The sequence below is a fragment of the Ascaphus truei genome, chromosome 3 (genome assembly GCF_040206685.1).
Source record: "Ascaphus truei isolate aAscTru1 chromosome 3, aAscTru1.hap1, whole genome shotgun sequence".
In the NCBI taxonomy this organism is placed as follows: Eukaryota; Metazoa; Chordata; class Amphibia; order Anura; family Ascaphidae; genus Ascaphus; species Ascaphus truei.
The window spans coordinates 439,097,567-439,117,605 of NC_134485.1; the positions used below are offsets into that span (position 1 = coordinate 439,097,567).

The 20,039-nt window shown below is 54.7% G+C and overlaps 1 long non-coding RNA gene across 2 annotated transcripts; it reads left to right on the plus strand.

Annotated features, from left to right (window-relative positions):
* The first annotated feature begins 2,239 nt into the window (after positions 1-2,239).
* On the plus strand, positions 2,240-12,496 carry LOC142491227 (uncharacterized). 2 transcript variants are annotated; one of them, XR_012800358.1, is made up of 4 exons: positions 2,240-3,077; positions 4,152-4,291; positions 12,016-12,142; positions 12,391-12,496. It is a non-coding gene; the product is annotated as an uncharacterized LOC142491227 (long non-coding RNA). The 2 variants fall into 2 exon arrangements; XR_012800357.1 differs by lacking the exon at positions 4,152-4,291 and having other exon boundaries at positions 2,241-3,077.
* The last annotated feature ends 7,543 nt before the right edge of the window (positions 12,497-20,039 follow it).

Genomic DNA, 20,039 nt, shown 5'->3' on the forward strand with positions numbered 1-20,039 from the left:
CACCCCAGGTCTCTCTCAGCAGCGCCTCCAAATGTAACGGGTTTCCCCCCCCCCAATCGCAGATTAACTGTGGAGGTGTAGGAACATACAATGTTACTCGAATGTGGTGCGTTACCTGTTGGCTCACAGGAGGGCTGAGCTTCCGCCACAGGGAACCTGGGGTATAACCCAACACTATGGGTATTCACTTACACGATGCAGCGCCTCCACCTGCGATGGCTCCCACCAGAGGGGGAGTGGATCCTCGCAGGACAAACACAATGATCACATACACAATGGGGTATAATAACTAGGGACTTTACTAACATGTAATATGACACATCACATTCCTAACATAACCTGTGTCCCTCTCAGGAGGAGACACTAACCGTGACGTCTCGCCGGACGATTCCCCAACACTAGGTGATCCCACCCAGTGTCCAAAGAACCCCACCCAATGTCCCGCACTCTTGCAGAGAGTCAATGGGTGACTGCGCAGTCACTATGAACTAATAGGCCTGTTGGTGCACATGTAATTCAGAGGTACCTTCCGAGCACTCCGATGCTCGGGCCTGCAACACTCTTCTCAAAGGGTCAGACGTGCGATGCCTCCGTCTGATCCTTTCCAGGTGATATTCTCCGTGGACCCCAACGTGGGTCCGAACTCCGTCACTGGAACCACAGCATCCGCTGAGTCCCTCTCTACCGATACAGCAACGTGACACACCCTGCACTACAGGCCGTCCCTATAGCACAGCATCCTTAAGTGGCTTAAGGGTCAATCTCCTAGGGCATTCGGGGTTGCCTATCCTATATAGGTAGGTCTTGTACCCACCCTACTCATAATACGGGCCCTGGGCCATGGCTCCCCGGATTGGTTATCGCTATGAACCCCCCCAGTTGCCTCGTACTACGCGCAACGCCGCCCTGGGCAATGGCTCCCCGGATTGGTTACAGCTATGAACCCCCCCAGCGCCTCGCCACTCGCAACACGGACCCTGGGCTATGGCTCCCCGGACTGGTTACCGCTATGAACCCCCCAGCTGTCTCGTGCCACTAATTCACCTAAACGCCTGCCGCAACGCTCTGCAGACTAACCTCAGCCCCCTTTATCCCTGGCTATTCCCCAGCTCTGACTACCATGAGTGACAGGGTCCCTCTCTGAGACTATCCCTGGCAACACTCACTAACCTGGGGGAATACAGGGTTAACTAGGGCCTTAGGGCCGCTGGCCTAGTGCAGGGAGTCTCCGGCTCCTGCACCCTACCTCCTTCCTTGGGCTCCTGACTCTGACTGCCGTGCTCCAAGCCCGCGAAATGTATCTCTTGCCTCTTAGAGATCCTGCAGCCCTATTGGCTCCTATGAAGCATCTGGTGTGCTTGGCCCTAAGCCTCATGGGAGCTGTAGTCCCGTGGAGGCTGTACTTACATTGGGGCCGCGTGCGCGTCGTCCCTGCGCCTACACTAACCTCTAATGGCCGCCGCAACCTCTCCCTGTCTATCCCTATTCTCGCGCGACCCTCTAAAGACTGGCTGTATTCCCTACCTACTTCTGCGCATGCGCGACTCTCCTGGCCTGTTCCTGCCCTCGCGCGACTCTGCCCTGAATCTGGGGCTCTAACTGCGCATGCGCGACTAAGGGGCAATGGCGGCGCCCTGCCCGCCCGGCTCCGGGAGCGCCGGGAGCCCTGCGACGCGCGTGCGGCCTTAGCAACTGGCCGCACGCGTCCCCAGCAACCCCCAAGCTGGGACCTGACTGCTCTCACCTGTTCGATCGCCGCGCGGGGCCGCCATTGGCCTCGGCGGCGCCCGCGATCGAACACCAGGTGAGGGGGGTGCTGCTCAGCAGGGGAGACCTGGCTACATCTACATACCCCGTAGTTGAATGAACTCAGTTATTTAGTTCTACAATTAACATCCTGAACATATGTAAGTGTAAGGGGGTCACCCCCGGTTCCCCTGATTTTCCTTTGCCCCCTGCCTTACCCCTGTGGCAGTGGGGGAAGGGGACGGCGACTTCTCCCGGCGGGCACCGCCCTCTTGGTTTTGGCGCGAGCTTTGCCAATGCGCAGTAAAGGTCGCACACACGGTCCCCATAGAAAGAGCTTTGCCAAGAACTACAATTCCCAGCAGCCTCTGGGGACTGCACTTTCACCCTTGTCACAGGCAGCATTGAAGCCAATAGAGCTGGCAGCTTCTCATGCTGCAGAGTTGCAACAATGTTGTGTGCAGACAGGGTTTTTGTCAGTTGCAGCACGTTAGGCAGTCAGAGACCGGAGCAGCCCAGGGAAGGAGGTAGGGTACAGGAGTCAGGGATTCCCTGTACTAGGCCAGCACCCCCAGGGCCCGAGATAGCTCAGCTCCCCAGTAAGGTGAGTGTTGCCAGGGGCAGCCCTCAGGTTAGGGACCCTGCCACGTACATTAGTGGGAGCTGGGAAAGAAAGGTTACAGAGAGTTGGAGTCAGGGAGCTGTGAGGGAAGGAAGGGTGCGGGGAGCGAGTGCAGCTCCTGCCCCATATAGGTACCCACACCCCAGGTAGGCCCCAACTCCCCACTAGTTTAGTGGGTAAATGCTTAGGGAGGCCCAAGATAGGGACGCTGCCCTTAGTATAGAGTGCTGCCTTGTCAGAGTCACGGCTGTTAGTGCTGTGAGGTCTGACAGGCAGGCACCTTGTTGCGCAGCACGTTGGCTGCAGCATCCAGTGAGCTACAGCTTGCTGCTGTAGGCGCTGGGACTCGTTAGGTCTTAGTAAGTACAGTCAAGGCTGGGAAGAGCTAAGGGAGTGGGGCAGGTTATTAACCCCGGTAGGCCTCTAGGAGTTTTCCCCAAAGCCACTTTAGGTTGCGGTACCACAGGGACAGGCCATAGGTTAGGGTTCCTGTCACGTTAGTACCAAGTGTTAGTTAGGGACTCAGCGGACGCTGCGGTTCCTGTGAAGCGGTTCGGACCCACGTTGGGGTCCGCAGAGACTATTCCAGAGGGAGACCGCCCTGGCGGTCTGCGTACAAAGGAGTTCGGTTGGAGGATCAGACGGATTCATCACACGTCTGACCCTTTGCGAAGCCAGTTGCTGATCCGAGTACCGGAGTGCTCGGCAGGTACCATACAGTCATAAGTGCACCAACGGGCCCCTTAGCGTAATTAGTGACTGCGCAGTCACCCTTGACTCTCTGTAGGAGTGCGGGACATTGGGTGGGGTTCTTTGGACACTGGGTGGGATCACTTGGTGTTGGGGAATCGTCCTGCGAGACGTCAAGGTTAGTGTCTCCTCTAGAGAGGGACACAGGTTATATTATTGTATTGTAGTGATATATGTTGTTTGCATGTTAGTAAAGTCCTTAGTTATTATACCTCACCGTGTATGTTATTATTGATTGTCCTGCGAGGAACCACTCCCCCTCTGGTGGGAGCCATCGCAGGTGGAGGCGCTGAATTGAGTAAGTGGTTACCCCTAGTAAAATTGCCCCAGGTTCCCCGTGGCGGAAGCTCAGCCCTCCTGCGAGCCAACAGGTAACGCACCACACCCGAGTAACATTGTATGTTTTCCTTGCACCCACATCAGATCTGTGATTGGGGGGGGAATACCCGTTACATAACCTATTAACCCAATATAACATATGAACCATAAATAACATGTAGCCCTTTTTCTGAACACCTGACTAAAGGAACTACTGATGCTGTATATTACCTGTGGCTCCAGGAGCTCTAAGCCTCCGCTGGTGGGGAGCTTGGGGTATTACCCGCCTTTAACGTGATGCAGCGCCTCCACTTACCCAGGATCCCCATTATAGAAGATCTACCCTGAGTAAGAAACATACCAAACCATATTTGTGCAACAAGCAACCTTTTACTATTTCTCTAACTGATAAGCTAACACAGAATATACACCGCATGCATTTGACTCTATTACTCTATATTCATAGTCTCTCATACAGTGGCTTGGCCACACCTTAAAAGGGATATCGTCCTGTACACAGGTGGCTCTGCCACGCTCCAATGGAGTATGTCCTTGTGACCAGTATTTACTGTTAACAGTCTGCTAGCACACTAGTGCCCCATTAAGTTAATGCAAGGCGGGATCAGCGCCTGGTGACCGGTGTAGGTGCACTTGATGAATAACAAATACCTCCCGGTCACTGCGGTGACCACACCTCTTCAAAAAGGGTCCATAGTGTCGTTCCAGACCTTTCACCGAATCTGCTCCGCTGTCCGCTCCCAGACCAAGATGGCGTCTTTAACTCTGGCGCTGAACCAGCACTAACGGGACCTTCCCTACGTACTACGGCCGTCCCTACAAAAGCAGCACCCTACGGTGACGGGGGAACACTCCTCGGGGCTGGGGGATGTCTCTGTCCTAAGTGGAAGGGTCACTGACCCTCCGCTCGCACACTCGAGGTTCCGCCACCTTCTCCTTCACCTCTCTCTAGCGTGTCTCCTCCCACACGCTTCCTGTCTCTCTCCTCTCCAAAACCCGAACACCCTATTGGTTCCCAGCCTCAGCTGACTTCTCCAAAGTTCACAGGGTTAAGGTTCAACCCCAAAGTCCCTCCTTATTGGTTTGCGTTCGCGTGCTTCTCTCGCGCATGCGCAACCTTGCAAAACAGTATGGCGGCGCCCTGCATTAATAACAGCGCGGAACCCACACATATATACTCACACATTTCCTAACACATCCTTACATTCTCCCCTCCCCAGAATCCAACGTCCCCGCTGGACTACACTACATAACATATATTTTGAACTTGTATTCACAGCCCCTCTCCCCTAAATTAGGTTATACATTTCATTGAACAGTACCACCACTGAATGCATTCTATGCCGAGCCCACTGCTGAGCCTCATAATGGGGTGCCCCGAATTGATCGTAAGCCATTCTCATGGGAGGCTGACTGGTTCTTTGACTTCGCCGAGGTTGATCCTCCTCGGCTTCCTCCGCAGAGTATCCAGCCTCAACTGTTGTGTCCATCTCTACCCTGGAGGGGTCTCTAGCATTTGCAAAGTCTCTCTGTGGTGTGAAACACGGGCTCTGTGGATCTAATGACCGACTCATTGGATTCAGATTGTCAGTCTTTGGGCCAAGGGGCTCTTTACCCGTAGCTCCTTCGGGAGATGCCCCCGCGGCCGGAAGGCCCCTTTGAGAGGTTCCTTCCATCGGATTCTCAGAGGTGGCATGTGTTACAGTCTCTAAGCCATCCTCTGGGTTTCCAACTTCTCCATCTATTGATATAGTGGGTACTTCCAACTCGTCATTCCCTACTTGAGGTATGGGAAGCAGGTGATTACTATGCCACACTTTTACACGGCCTTCGGAGTCCTTGATCCGATACACGGGAAGGCCAGGCATCTGTGACTCCACCTCGTACACACCTTCTCGCCAACGGTCAGCCAGTTTATGTTTCCCGGGGACACCTAAGTTGCGTAGAAGAACAGCATCCCCTGGGCGAATTTCCTTGTGACGCACTTTGTGATCGTAGCGCCTTTTGTTTCCCACATTCAATTGCGCTGTCGTTCTTTCAGCCAATTTATAGGCCTGCTGCAGACTATCCCGTAACCGCTGTACGTAACGGAAGTGCGTTCTGTTGGATACCCCATCGGTAGATATCCGCAGCCGCACATCCACCGGTAATCGGGCTTCTCTTCCGAACATCAGAAAGTACGGGGTGTACCCTGTGGACTCATGCCGTGTACAATTATAAGCATGTACCAATGTCTCCACATGCTTACTCCATTCCGTTTTCTGTGAGCCTGTTAGGGTCCCTAACATATCCAGCAAGGTGCGGTTGAACCGTTCGGGCAGAGCATCCCCTTCGGGGTGGAACGGGGTGGTGCGTGACTTAGCAATGTTCAGTAGTGTTAGTAATTCCTTGATGAGCGTACTCTCAAAGTCCCGGCCCTGATCAGAGTGGAGGCGATTTGGTAATCCATAATGAATAAAATATTTTTCCCACAGAACTCGGGCCACCGTTACTGCCTTCTGATCTTTCGTAGGGAACGCTTGGGCATACCTGGTGTAGTGGTCGGTAATCACTAGTACGTTGCTAATGCCCCGGCTGTCGGGCTCAATACAGAGAAAGTCCATACACACCAGATCCATAGGGCCCGAACTTTTCAAATGAGCCATGGGAGCCGCCCTGGTGGGCAGTGTTTTCCTTTGTAAGCAGCGGGTACACCTTCGACAATGCTGTTCCACGGACTCTCTTATCCTAGGCCAGTAAAATCTATCCTGTAGTAATCCAAATGTCTTGTCAATGCCCAGATGGCCATGGTCATCGTGAAGGGCCCGAAGAACCATATTCCTTAAGCGCTCCGGCAGGAACAGCTGACGCCGGTCGGGATGGTTATGATACGGAATCACCCGATATAATAAACAATTGTCCATTTCAAACTTCCCGAACTCATTCAACAGTAGTTTCACCAAGTTTTTGGGGGCTTGCTTAAGTATAGAGGGATTTTCTTGTTGTACCGCTTGACGGGCCAGCTCTACTACTGGGTCTTGAGTTTGGTAATGCACTAAATCCTTCCAAGAGATGATGTTATCTTCCGTAATGTTCATTCCTTCTCGGCTCTGATAGGCCCAGGGAATGGCTCGTGAGTGGCATCCCAGAGAATCAGCAACCCGTAGCTCCGAGAATGCCACCTGATCATTGACTACTGCGGCTACCGAGCATAGAGCACGATCCCAGGACCCGGGATCTCTTCCCATACTTCTTCATCAGGGGTGGGTTGGAGACCCGGTCGGCGGGACAGGGCGTCGGCCCCTACGTTGGTGCGTCCTGGTTTGTACTTAAGATTGAAACTATAGTTGGCCAGGGCAGCTAACCAACGGTGTCCCGTGGCGTCCAATTTGGCGGACGTAATTATGTAGGTCATGGGATTATTGTCCGTGCGTACTTCAAACTGTACCCCATACAAATAGTCGTGCAGCTTGTCCACCACTGCCCATTTTAGGGCCAAGAATTCCAGTTTATGAACCGGGTAGTTCTGCTCACTGGGTGTCAAGCTTCGGCTTGCGTACGCCATGGGGCGAAGTCCCGTCTCATACTTTTGATGCAGGACAGCTCCTAGCCCATTAAGGCTGGCGTCCACATGCAGGACGTATTCACGTTCCGGATCTGCATAGGCCAAGACTGGGGCCTGGGTGAGGCTGGCCTTTAAGTTCAGGAACGCCTGTTCACATTCCGGGGTCCATTTTTCCCCAAAGGGTGTTTGCGCCGTGACCCCTTTTGGTTCTGTCTCTCCCGGATACATCTTTAGAAGATTGTTCAATAGCTTGGCTTTACTGGAATAGCCCTCCACGAACCGCCGATAATAGCCGCAAAATCCCAAGAATGACCGCAACTCTTGGACATTGTTGGGCCTAGGCCAATTCACCACAGCCTCTATCTTCCCTGGATCGGTGGACACCCCTTTAGCCGACACGATGTGGCCCACATACGTCACGGAGGGCTGACAGAACTTGCATTTATCCAGAGACAGTTTGAGGCCCTCCTCCTGAAGTCTATCCAGCACCTTCATCAGTCTCTCGGCGTGTTCCTCTAGGGTTCGCCCGAACACTATAATGTCATCCAAGTACACTAAGCATTCTTGCAGGTTTAGGTCTCCGAGAGTCTTTTCCATTAACCTCTGAAAGGTGGCCGGGGCCCCGCAGATCCTTTGCGGCATGCGGGTAAATTGATAAAACCCCAATGGCCAGATGAAGGCCGTCTTCTCTTGGTCTTCCTGGCCCATGGGTACTTGGTAATATCCAGACCTGAGGTCAAGCACACTGAACCATTTACTCCCCGTCAAGTCGTTCAGGAGATCCTCGATCCGGGGCAGTGTATACTGATCGGGGATGGTGCGGTTGTTCAGGGTTCTGTAATCCACGCAGAGACGAAGCGTCCCATTCTTCTTGCGGACTACCACGATGGGTGAAGCGTAAGGGCTACGGGATCCCTGCACGATTCCTGCCCCCTCCATCTCGGCGAGTAATCTCCTCACCTCTTCTACGTCCCATGGGGCGAGCCGACGGGAGCGCTCCCGGAAGGGGGTAGCGTCGTTCATGCGGATGGTATGGCGGGCACTGCGGCTGCACCCCACATCCATATCACTAGTGGAGAACACGCGTCTTCGGTTTTGTAGCTTGACCTGCAGTCTCTTCCTCCATTCATCCGGGAGCGGGGAGTCTCCGAAGTCGAATTCCAACCGCGAATCAGGGGTAGGAGGGGAGTAATTGGGTCGTTCCGTCGAGGCCTTCTCTTCGGGGGTCACGGGGTATATTCTACCCAGCAGCTGACGCCGATCAATACTCATGGGATAAGGGGAGATATTCTGCACGTATACCAGGGGCGGTCCGGAATCTTCCCGGGCCATTTTTTGACGGAGGCCAGTACTTCGAAGCCCAATCGTTGTTCGTCTTGGGCCACGCTTTCCAAGGAGAAGAGCTGATCCTCCGGCCGTCGTTTTGGGTAGTGGCAAGCAGCGACCATCATTCGTCCTTCCCCCGGGGGAATTTGAGTCAGTCCCCATTCTTGACTATAGAGTACTCCATGCTCCTCTTCAGTCGCAATCTTACCGCAGACCTCCTGGAGGGCGGGACAGGCTGCTAGGGCCAGCAGCGGGGCTTCTCCCGCTTCTTGCAAATACATGCGGAACACCGCGCGTACAATGTCAGCGTTAGTCCCCAAGATGATTGGGGCGCTGGGGTGATCCTGAGGTTCGGGGCACACTAAGGCCTCCACTTCCATGGGGTGATGTTTACCAGTGTTCAGTTGGGGAATGTCTAACTGCACCTTTACTACTCCATCGATGGGGTAATCCTCATGGCTCAACCCCCTTAGTCGCAAGGCATCCGCAGAGACTTCCCCCCCCTTCCGTTACTCTTACATCCCCCCCTTCCATTTCTCTTGCATCCCCCCCTTCCGTTACTCTTACATCCCCCCCTTCCATTTCTCTTGCATCCCCCCCTTCCGTTACTCTTACATCCCCCCCCTTCCATTTCTCTTGCATCCCCCCCTTCCGTTACTCTTACACCCCCCCTTCCGTTTCTCTTGCATCCCCCCCCCTTCCGTTACTCTTAAACCCCCCCTTCCATTTCTCTTGCATCCCCCCCTTCCGTTACTCTTACACCCCCCTTCCGTTTCTCTTGCATCCCCCCCCCTTCCGTTACTCTTAAACCCCCCCTTCCATTTCTCTTGCATCCCCCCCTTCCGTTACTCTTACACCCCCCCTTCCGTTTCACTTGCATCCCCCCCCTTCTGTTACTCTTAAACCCCCCCTTCCGTTTCTCTTGCTTCCCCCCCCCCCCTTCCGTTTCTCTTGTTTCCCCCCCCCTTCCGTTACTCTTGCACCCCCCCCCCCTTCCGTTACTCTTACACCCCCCCTTCCGTTTCTCTTGCATCCCCCCCTTCCGTTACTCTTAAACCCCCCCTTCCATTTCTCTTGCATCCCCCCCCCTTCCGTTTCTCTTAAACCCCCCCTTTCCGTTTCTCTTGCATCCCCCCCTTCCGTTTCTCTTTTATGTGTGAGGGAAGGCACACGGGACACAAGCCACAGCCCAGCTCAGCCCGCCATGCACATCCAAGGCCGCGGCTGCGGCTGCGGACCCCCCCCTACCTCATGGGCAGTCTCTTGCCGTGCGTGTGGTGTTCTCGTGAGAGCACGGCTCCTGGCTCGTCGCCTGACAGTGACGTCAGCGGCAAAGCCCGTGAAAGCCAGGGCCGTTCCCGCCGAGCATGGGGGAGGATGCAGGTAAGATGGCTGCCATCCAAAAGTCAGCGGCGGATCCGCTCCAAAACCAAAGGGCAGCCACAGGATCTGGGGGGTAGCTGGGTCACCCCAGGGTGCATTTTTGATGTCTCCTTCCGGGTGAAACTATACAGATCGCCGAATGGGGTGAGGACTCCGTTGCAGGCCGCCGCTGCTCCCGTTTCCCCTGCAGCTGATCGATGAGCCCCCACTTTGCTCCACGTGGGCAAGGGTGCCTCCGCATCTCCTGCCTCTGCTCGTGGGGATGCCTGCGAGACCTCCACTGCTCCCCCTGCTCCCAGCTTGCCAAGGAATCCCTCGCCGTCCTCCAGACGTCTCAAGGTACAGTATGTGCTACCCCATTCCGCAGCACCATCAGTGCACATGGGAATAGCCACCGGTACCTAATCTGGATCTTTGTAATGGGGGCTAGGGATTTTCTTTTGGCCAGGGTGGCAGGGGACAGGTCTTGCAACACCTGGAATCTCACTTGATCAAGTGAGGTTCTGCAGACCTCCTCTTTTGTGCGGTAATGGTGGAACCTGATAACAATGTCTCTTGGGGGGTCCCCTGCCTGGGGTCTCCCTCTCAGGGCACGATGACATCTGTCTAACAGGAGCTCACGGTCCGTCCTGTCAGGGAAGAGTTGTTCTAGCCACTTGGTGGCAAATTCCTCCGGATCGGTGACAGACTCAGGGACCCCCCTTAGACGGATATTACTTCTTCTGTCCCTGTTCTCAGAGTCCTCAATCTTTTCCTCTAGGAATCTGACCTGGTCCCCCAGCTTAGTCACTTGTTTCTGGGTTTGTGCCAGTGCAGTGACGGTCTCATCAGACTTAGCCTCTAGGGAATTTGTCCGTTCACCAAGGGCATCAATATCTTTCCTGAGAGCCCAAAGTTCTGTTTTAAAAAATTGCTTCATTTCAGCGCAGAAGGCTTTCATATCCTTGCGCCTCATTACCTCCATGTCGTCCGATGCAGTACTTGCATTTTCTCCCTCAGGGTCTGTCATGGTGGGCTGTGCAGGGGATTCAGGCCTGTCTCCCTCTGCTGTCTCTCCTTTTTTGAAATAAGTAGAGACTGTCTGGGTTTTTCTTCTGACTATTTTGTTAGATGCCATTCTGGTATATTTAGAGATTCTTTACTGCTGGTTGTGTTGCTGTTGTCGCACTATTGCTGTAGTTATTGATATAACTAGTGCCGGTGGGAATGGAGCTCAGGTACTTAGCAGCCATTCACCTCCCCGTCGTCACGTGACCAAACCAACTGTTTTAAAACACTGACGAGACTGTAACAATGGTATTTGGGACCAAGACTAAATTTGTAAAGCTTCCAGTGACTGAGCTCCTGATTAGAACCAATGCTAACACCACCCTAACACCTGTCACTAGTTTAAATACCTGGGCTTATGGTTTGACTCCCACTTAACATTCGGGATGCACATTGATACCCTGACAACCAAGACCTATGCCAAACTAGGGGTACTTTACAGGAACAAATCCTCCCTAAGTCTCCTGGTCAGAAAGCGTATCGCACAGCAGATGCTAATGCCAATTATTGACTATGGAGACATAGTATATGGCTCAGCACCTCAAACCCACCTTAGCAAACTTGACACCCTCTAAAATTCAATTTGTCGTTTTGTTCTCCAATGCAACTATAACACACATCAATGCTCAAAGAACTAGATTGGTCATCACTCGAGTCTAGGCGCAAAGTTCACCTTTCCTGTCTTGCCTTCAAATTCTTTATGGGCAAGCTACCCAGCTATCTGAACAAGCTCCTCACCCCTACCACATGCAGCACCTATCACCTGAGATCAGACTCCAAAAGACTGTTCATGGTCCCAAGGCTCAACAAAGTATCCGGCCGTTCCTCCTCCTCTTACCGTGCACCCCAAAACTGGAACAACCTACCAGAGACTCTTACATCCACCACCAGTTTAAGGTCTTTAAATCTAAGGCTGTCTCACATTTTTAATCTGGTCTGTAACTGTTACATACTGTACGCCCATCATATATATTATCTGTAACTGTGCATGGAATGTGTTGTATATAATGTATACCCTGCTCATTATGTAACTGTATTTGTAACCATGTATTATTTGTCTTAACTCTGTGCCCAGGACATACTTGAAAACGAGAGGTAACTCTCACTGTATTACTGCCTGGTAAAATATTTTATAAATAAATAAACATGAGGCAGTCAGTAAACTCTGATATCTGTTTGTTTCCAAAAATGTGACATGAAATGTTCTGCCCGAGAGAGGAAATATTTACCCATAAAATAATGTGATTTCTTTCTCACTCAGAGTCTGCTGATTCTATAGTGACACATTCCCATCAGAGTCTGTATATAACACTCACCTCACCCTCCATAGTAACACAGACCCGGTGATATTCACAGGTTACTCATCTCAGCCCCATCTCCATCCAGCTGTAAGTACAATTATTTCTAATGTTTTATATTAACTGTAATTTTTACTATGTTGATCTTTTTATATGTAATGTCTATAAATATTCTCTGCAATATAAACCCCACTAATTCTCCTCACGTGTAATAACTAGATACTATACTGTAAGTAACACTGTATCCCCGGGGTGCAGCCCCCCCCCCAGATATGTCTGATCTGTCCCGTGCTGAGCGTATTATTACACCTGTGATAACCTGTAACATTCTCTAACAGATCTGTAAAGATGCTTCTCTCCCAGAGACCTCTGCTGCTCGCGCTTCTCCTGGGGATAATCTCCATCGTCACATTGGTGGAATCGGCCAAATATGAGACGTAAGAAATGGAGTTTGTGGGACAGAGAAAGGAATAGAGATTTATTGGTGCTGTGTGTAGGGTTGTAGCTGGGTATCCTTCATGTGATGCGTACCTGATATTAACCTTGTAACTGATATTAACCCTCCTGTGCTTGTTCCATAAGTAGCCTGTCTAACGTGTTATTATATCTCTCTGCGTGTTATTATATCTCTCTGTGTGTTATTATATCTCTGTGTGTGTTATTATATGTCTCTGCGTGTTATTATATCTCTCTGCGTGTTATTATATCTCTCTGCGTGTTATTATATCTCTCTGCATATTATTATATCTCTCTGTGTGTTATTATATCTCTGCGTGTTATTATATTTCTCTGTGTGTTAATATATCTCTCTGAGTGTTATTATGTCTCTCTGTGTGTTATTATATCTCTCTGCGTGTTATTATATCTCTCTGCGTGTTATTATATCTCTCTGCGTGTTATTATATCGCTCTGCGTGTTATTATATTTCTCTGTGTGTTAATATATCTCTCTGAGTGTTATTATATATCTCTGCGTGTTATTATATCTCTCTGCGTGTTATTATATCTCTCTGTGTTATTATATCTCTCTGTGTGTTATTATATCGCTCTGTGTGTTATTATATCTCTGCGTGTGTTATTATATCTCTCTGCGTGTTATTATATCTCTCTGTGTGTGTTATTATATCTCTCTGCGTGTTATATCTCTGCGTGTTATTATATCTCTCTGTGTGTTATTATATCTCTCTGCGTGTTATTATATCTCTCTGTGTGTGTTATTATATCTCTCTGCGTGTTATTATATCTCTGCGTGTTATTATATCTCTCTGTGTGTTATTATATATCTCTGCGTGTTATTATATCTCTGTGTGTTATTATTTCTCTGCGTGTGTTATTATATCTCTCTGCGTGTTATTATATCGCTCTGCGTGTTATTATATCGCTCTGCGTGTTATTATATCTCTCTGCGTGTTATTATATCTCTCTGCGTGTTATTATATCTCTGCGTGTTATTATATCTCTCTGCGTGTTATTATATCTCTCTGTGTTATTATATCTCTCTCTGTGTTATTATATCTCTCTGTGTGTTATTATATCGCTCTGTGTGTTATTATATCTCTGCGTGTGTTATTATATCTCTCTGCGTGTTATTATATCTCTCTGTGTGTGTTATTATATCTCTCTGCGTGTTATTATATCTCTGCGTGTTATTATATCTCTCTGTGTGTTATTATATATCTCTGCGTGTTATTATATCTCTGTGTGTTATTATTTCTCTGCGTGTGTTATTATATCTCTCTGCGTGTTATTATATCGCTCTGCGTGTTATTATATCTCTCTGCGAGTTATTATATCTCTCTGCGTGTTATTATATCTCTCTGTGTGTTATTATATCTCTCTGCATGTTATTATATCTCTGTGTGTGTTATTATATCTCTGTGTGTGTTATTATGTCTCTCTGCGTGTGTTATTATATCTCTCTGCGTGTTATTATATCGCTCGGCGTGTTATTATATTTCTCTGTGTGTTAATACAGCGGTGTGCAAACTGGGGGGCGCGCCCCCCTGGGGGGGCGCAAGATTGTTTAGGGGGGGCGCAGGAAGCAGCGGCGATTTTGCCAGGAGCAGAGGGAAAAAAGCCGTCTGCAGCTGCAATTTTTCTTTTGGCCATTAGGTGGCGCTGTGCTGCGCTGTGCTACAGTACACAGCAGCATCTCGTTGCTTCCTGCATCAGCGTGTGTGACATGGGGAGAGGGGGTGAGTGAGACTGGCACATGGGGGAGTGTGACATTGGGAGAGGGGGTGAGTGAGACTGGCACATGGGGGAGTGTGACATGGGGAGAGGGGGTGAGTGAGACTGGCACATGGGGGAGTGAGACTGGGACATGGGGGAGTGAGACTGGGACATGGGGGAGTGAGACTGGGACATGGGGGAGTGAGACTGGGACATGGGGGAGTGAGACTGGGACATGGGGGAGTGAGACTGGGACATGGGGGAGTGAGACTTGGACATGGGGGGGTGAGACTGGGACATGGGGGAGTGAGACTGGGACATGGGGGAGTGAGACTGGCACATGGGGGAGTGAGACTGGGACATGGGGGAGTGAGACTGGGACATGGGGGAGTGAGACTGGGACATGGGGGAGTGAGACTGGCACATGGGGGAGTGAGACTGGGACATGGGGGGGAGTGAGACTGGGACATGGGGGGGGAGTGAGACTGGGACATGGGGGGGGGGAGTGAGACTGGGACATGGGGGGGGAGTGAGACTGGAACATGGGGGAGTGAGACTGGGACATGGGGGGGTGAGACTGGGACATGGGGGAGTGAGACTGGGACATGGGGGGGAGTGAGACTGGGACATGGGGGGGGGAGTGAGACTGGGACATGGGGGGGGAGTGAGATTGGGACATGTGGGGGGAGTGAGACTGGGACATGGGGGGGAGTGAGACTGGGACATGGGGGGGAGTGAGACTGGGACATGGGGGGGTGAGACTGGGACATGGGGGAGTGAGACTGGGACATGGGGGGGAGTGAGACTGGGACATGGGGGGGTGAGACTGGGACATGGGGGAGTGAGACTGGGACATGGGGGGGAGTGAGACTGGGACATGGGGGGGAGTGAGACTGGGACATGGGGGGGAGTGAGACTGGGACATGGGGGGGGAGTGAGACTGGGACATGGGGGGGAGTGAGACTGGGACATGGGGGGGTGAGACTGGGACATGGGGGAGTGAGACTGGGACATGGGGGGGAGTGAGACTGGGACATGGGGGGGGAGTGAGACTGGGACATGGGGGGGGAGTGAGATTGGGACATGTGGGGGGAGTGAGACTGGGACATGTGGGGGGAGTGAGACTGGCACATGGGGGGGAGTGAGACTAGGACATGGGGCGGGAGTGAGACTAGGACATGGGGGGAGTGAGACTGGGACATGGGGGGGAGTGAGACTGGGACACGGGGGGGGAGTGAGACTGGGACATGGGGGGGAGTGAGACTGGGACATGGGGGGGAGTGAGACTGGGACATGGGGGGGGGGAGTGAGACTGGGACATGGGGGGGGAGTGAGACTGGGACATGGGGGGGAGTGAGACTGGGACATGGGGGGGTGAGACTGGGACATGGGGTGAGTGAGACTGGGACATGGGGGAGTGAGACTGGGACATGGGGGAGTGAGACTGGGACATGGGGGGGGGGAGTGAGACTGGGACATGGGGGGAGTGAGACTGGGACATGGGGTGAGTGAGACTGGGACATGGGGGGGGAGTGAGACTGGGACATGGGGGGGGGAGTGAGACTGGGACATGGGGGAGTGAGACTAGGACATGGGGGGAGTGAGACTGGGACATGGGGGGGAGTGAGACTGGGACATGGGGGGGGAGTGAGACTGGGACATGGGGCGGGAGTGAGACTGGGACATGGGGAGGGAGTGTGAGACTAGGACATGGGGCGGGAGTGAGACTGGGACATGGGGGGGGTGAGACTGGGACATGGGGGGGAGTGAGACTGGGACATGGGGAGGGAGTGTGAGACTGGGACATGGGGGAGTGAGACTGGGACATGGGGGAGTGAGACTGGGACATGGGGGGGGAGTGTGAGACTGGGACATGGGTGAGTGAGACTGGGACATGGGGGAGTGAGACTGGGACATGGGGGGGTGAGACTGGGACATGGGGGGGGAGTGAGACTGGGACATGGGGGGGGAGTGAGACTGGGACATTGGGGGGTGAGACTGGGACATGGGGGGGAGTGTGAGACTGGGACATGGGGGGGGGAGTGAGACTGGGACATGGGGGAGTGAGACTGGGACATGGGGGAGTGAGACTGGGACATGGGGGGGTGAGACTGGGACATGGGGGGGAGTGAGACTGGGACATGGGGGGGAGTGAGACTGGGACATGGGGGGGGAGTGAGACTGGGACATGGGGGGGAGTGAGACTGGGACATGGGGCGGGAGTGAGACTAGGACATGGGGGGGGGAGTGAGACTGGGACATGGGGGGGGAGTGAGACTGGGACATGGGGCGGGAGTGAGACTGGGACATGGGGGGGGGAGTGAGACTGGGACATGGGGGGAGTGAAACTGGGACATTGGGGGGGTGAGTGAGACTGGGACATGGGGCGGGAGTGTGAGACTGGGACATGGGGGAGTGAGACTGGGACATGGGGGGGGGAGTGAGACTGGGACATGGGGGGGGGGAGTGAGACTAGGACATGGGGCGGGAGTGAGACTGGGACTTGGGGGAGGAGTGAGACTGGGACATGGGGGGGAGTGAGACTGGGACATGGGGGGGGAGTGAGACTGGGACATGGGGCGGGAGTGAGACTGGGACATGGGGGGGGGAGTGAGACTGGGACATGGGGGGAGTGAGACTGGGACATTGGGGGGGTGAGTGAGACTGGGACATGGGGCGGGAGTGTGAGACTGGGACATGGGGGAGTGAGACTGGGACATGGGGGGGGAGTGAGACTGGGACATGGGGGGGGGGGAGTGAGACTAGGACATGGGGCGGGAGTGAGACTGGCACATGGGGGAGTGGGACTGGCACATGGGGGGGTGGGACTGGCACATGGGGGAGTGAGACTGGGACATGGGGGAGTGAGACTGGGGCATGGGGGGTGAGACTGGGACATGGGGGAGTGAGACTGGGACATGGGGGGGAGTGTGAGACTGGGACATGGGGGAGTGAGACTGGGACATGGGGGGAGTGAGACTGGGACATGGGGGGTGAGACTGGGACATGGGGGAGTGAGACTGGGACATGGGGGAGTGAGACTGGGACATGGGGGAGTGAGACTGGGACATGGGGGGTGAGACTGGGACATGGGGGAGTGAGACTGGGACATGGGGGGAGTGAGACTGGGACATGGGGGGTGAGACTGGGACATGGGGGAGTGAGACTGGGACATGGGGGGGAGTGTGAGACTGGGACATGGGGGAGTGAGACTGGGACATGGGGGGAGTGAGACTGGGACATGGGGGGTGAGACTGGGACATGGGGGAGTGAGACTGGGACATGGGGGAGTGAGACTGGGACATGGGGGAGTGAGACTGGGACATGGGGGAGTGAGACTGGCACATGGGGGGGTGAGACTGGGACATGGGGGGGTGAGACTGAGACATGGGGGAGTGAGACTGGGACATGGGGGGGTGAGACTGGGACATGGGGGAGTGAGACTGGGACATGGGGGGGGAGTGAGACTGGGACATGGGGGGGAGTGAGACTAGGACATGGGGCGGGAGTGAGACTGGGACATGGGGGGGAGTGAGACTGGCACATGGGGGGGAGTGAGACTGGGACATGGGGGGGAGGGAGACTGGGACATGGGGCGGGAGTGAGACTGGGACATGGGGGGGGAGTGAGACTGGGACATGGGTGGGGAGTGTGAGACTGGGACATGGGGGAGTGAGACTGGGACATGGGGGGAGTGAGACTGGGACATGGGGGGTGAGACTGGGACATGGGGGAGTGAGACTGGGACATGGGGGAGTGAGACTGGGACATGGGGGAGTGAGACTGGGACATGGGGGGGGAGTGAGACTGGGACATGGGGGAGTGAGACTGGGACATGGGGGCGTGAGACTGGGACATGGGGGGGAGTGAGACTGGGACATGGGGGGGTGAGACTGGGACATGGGGGGGAGTGAGACTGGGACATGGGGGGGAGTGAGAGTGAGACTGGACATGGGGGGGAGTGAGACTGGGACATGGGGGGGGAGTGAGACTGGGACATGGGGGGGAGTGAGACTGGGACATGGGGGGAGTGAGACTGGGACATGGGGGGGGGAGTGAGACTGGACATGGGGGGGAGTGAGACTGGGACATGGGGGAGTGAGACTGGGACATGGGGGGGGAGTGAGACTGGACATGGGGGGGAGTGAGACTGGGGACATGGGGGGAGTGAGACTAGGACATGGGGCGGGAGTGAGACTGGGACATGGGGGGAGTGAGACTGGGACATGGGGGAGTGAGACTGGGGGGCTGGACATGGGGGGGAGTGAGACTGGGACATGGGGGGAGTGAGACTGGACATGGGGGGGGAGTGAGACTAGGACATGGGGGGGAGTGAGACTGGGACATGGGGGGGGAGTGAGACTGGCACATGGGGGGGAGTGAGACTGGGACATGGGGGGGAGTGAGACTGGACATGGGGGGGAGTGAGACTGGGACATGGGGGGGAGTGAGACTGGCACATGGGGGGGAGTGAGACTGGGACATGGGGGGGAGTGAGACTGGGACATGGGGGGGAGTGAGACTGGGACATGGGGGGGAGTGAGACTGGGACATGGGGGGGAGTGAGACTGGGACATGGGGGGGAGTGAGACTGGGACATGGGGGGGAGTGAGACTGGGACATGGGGGGGAGGAGACTGGGACATGGGGGAGTGAGACTGGCACATGGGGGAGTGAGACTGGCACATGGGGGGGTGAGACTGGGACATGGGGGAGTGAGACTGGCACATGGGGGGGAGTGAGACTGGGACATGGGGGGGCGAGACTGGGACATGGGGGAGTGAGACTGGCACATGGGGGGGTGAGACTGGGACCATGGGATGGGGGAGTGAGACTGGCACATGGGGGGGTGAGACTGGGACATGGGGGAGTGAGACTGGGACATGGGGGGGAGTGAGACTGGGACATGGGGGGGAGTGAGACTGGGACATGGGGGGGAGTGAGACTGGGACATGGTGGGGAGTGAGACTGGGACATGGGGGGGGGAGTGAGACTGGGACATGGGGGGGGGAGTGAGACTGGGACATGGGGGGGGAGTGAGATTGGGACATGTGGGGGGAGTGAGACTGGGACATGTGGGGGGAGTGAGACTGGCACATGGGGGGGAGTGAGACTGGCACATGGGGGAGTGAGACTGGGACATGGGGCGGGAGTGAGACTGGGACATGGGGGGGAGTGAGACTGGGACATGGGGGGGGGAGTGAGATTGGGACATGTGGGGGGAGTGAGACTGGGACATGGGGGGGGAGTGAGACTGGGACATGGGGGGGGAGTGAGACTGGGACATGTGGGGGGAGTGAGACTGGGACATGGGGGGGAGTGAGACTGGGACATGGGGGGGAGTGAGACTGGGACATGGGGGGGGAGTGAGACTGGGACATGGGGGGGAGTGAGACTGGGACATGGGGGGGTGAGACTGGGACATGGGGGAGTGAGACTGGGACATGGGGGGGAGTGAGACTGGGACATGGGGGGGTAGTGAGACTGGGACATGGGGGGGGGAGTGAGATTGGGACATGTGGGGGGAGTGAGACTGGGACATGTGGGGGGAGTGAGACTGGCACATGGGGGGGAGTGAGACTAGGACATGGGGCGGGAGTGAGACTAGGACATGGGGGGGAGTGAGACTGGGACATGGGGGGGAGTGAGACTGGGACACGGGGGGGGGAGTGAGACTGGGACATGGGGGGGGAGTGAGACTGGGACATGGGGGGGAGTGAGACTGGGACATGGGGGGGGAGTGAGACTGGGACATGGGGGGGAGTGAGACTGGGACATGGGGGGGAGTGAGACTGGGACATGGGGGGGTGAGACTGG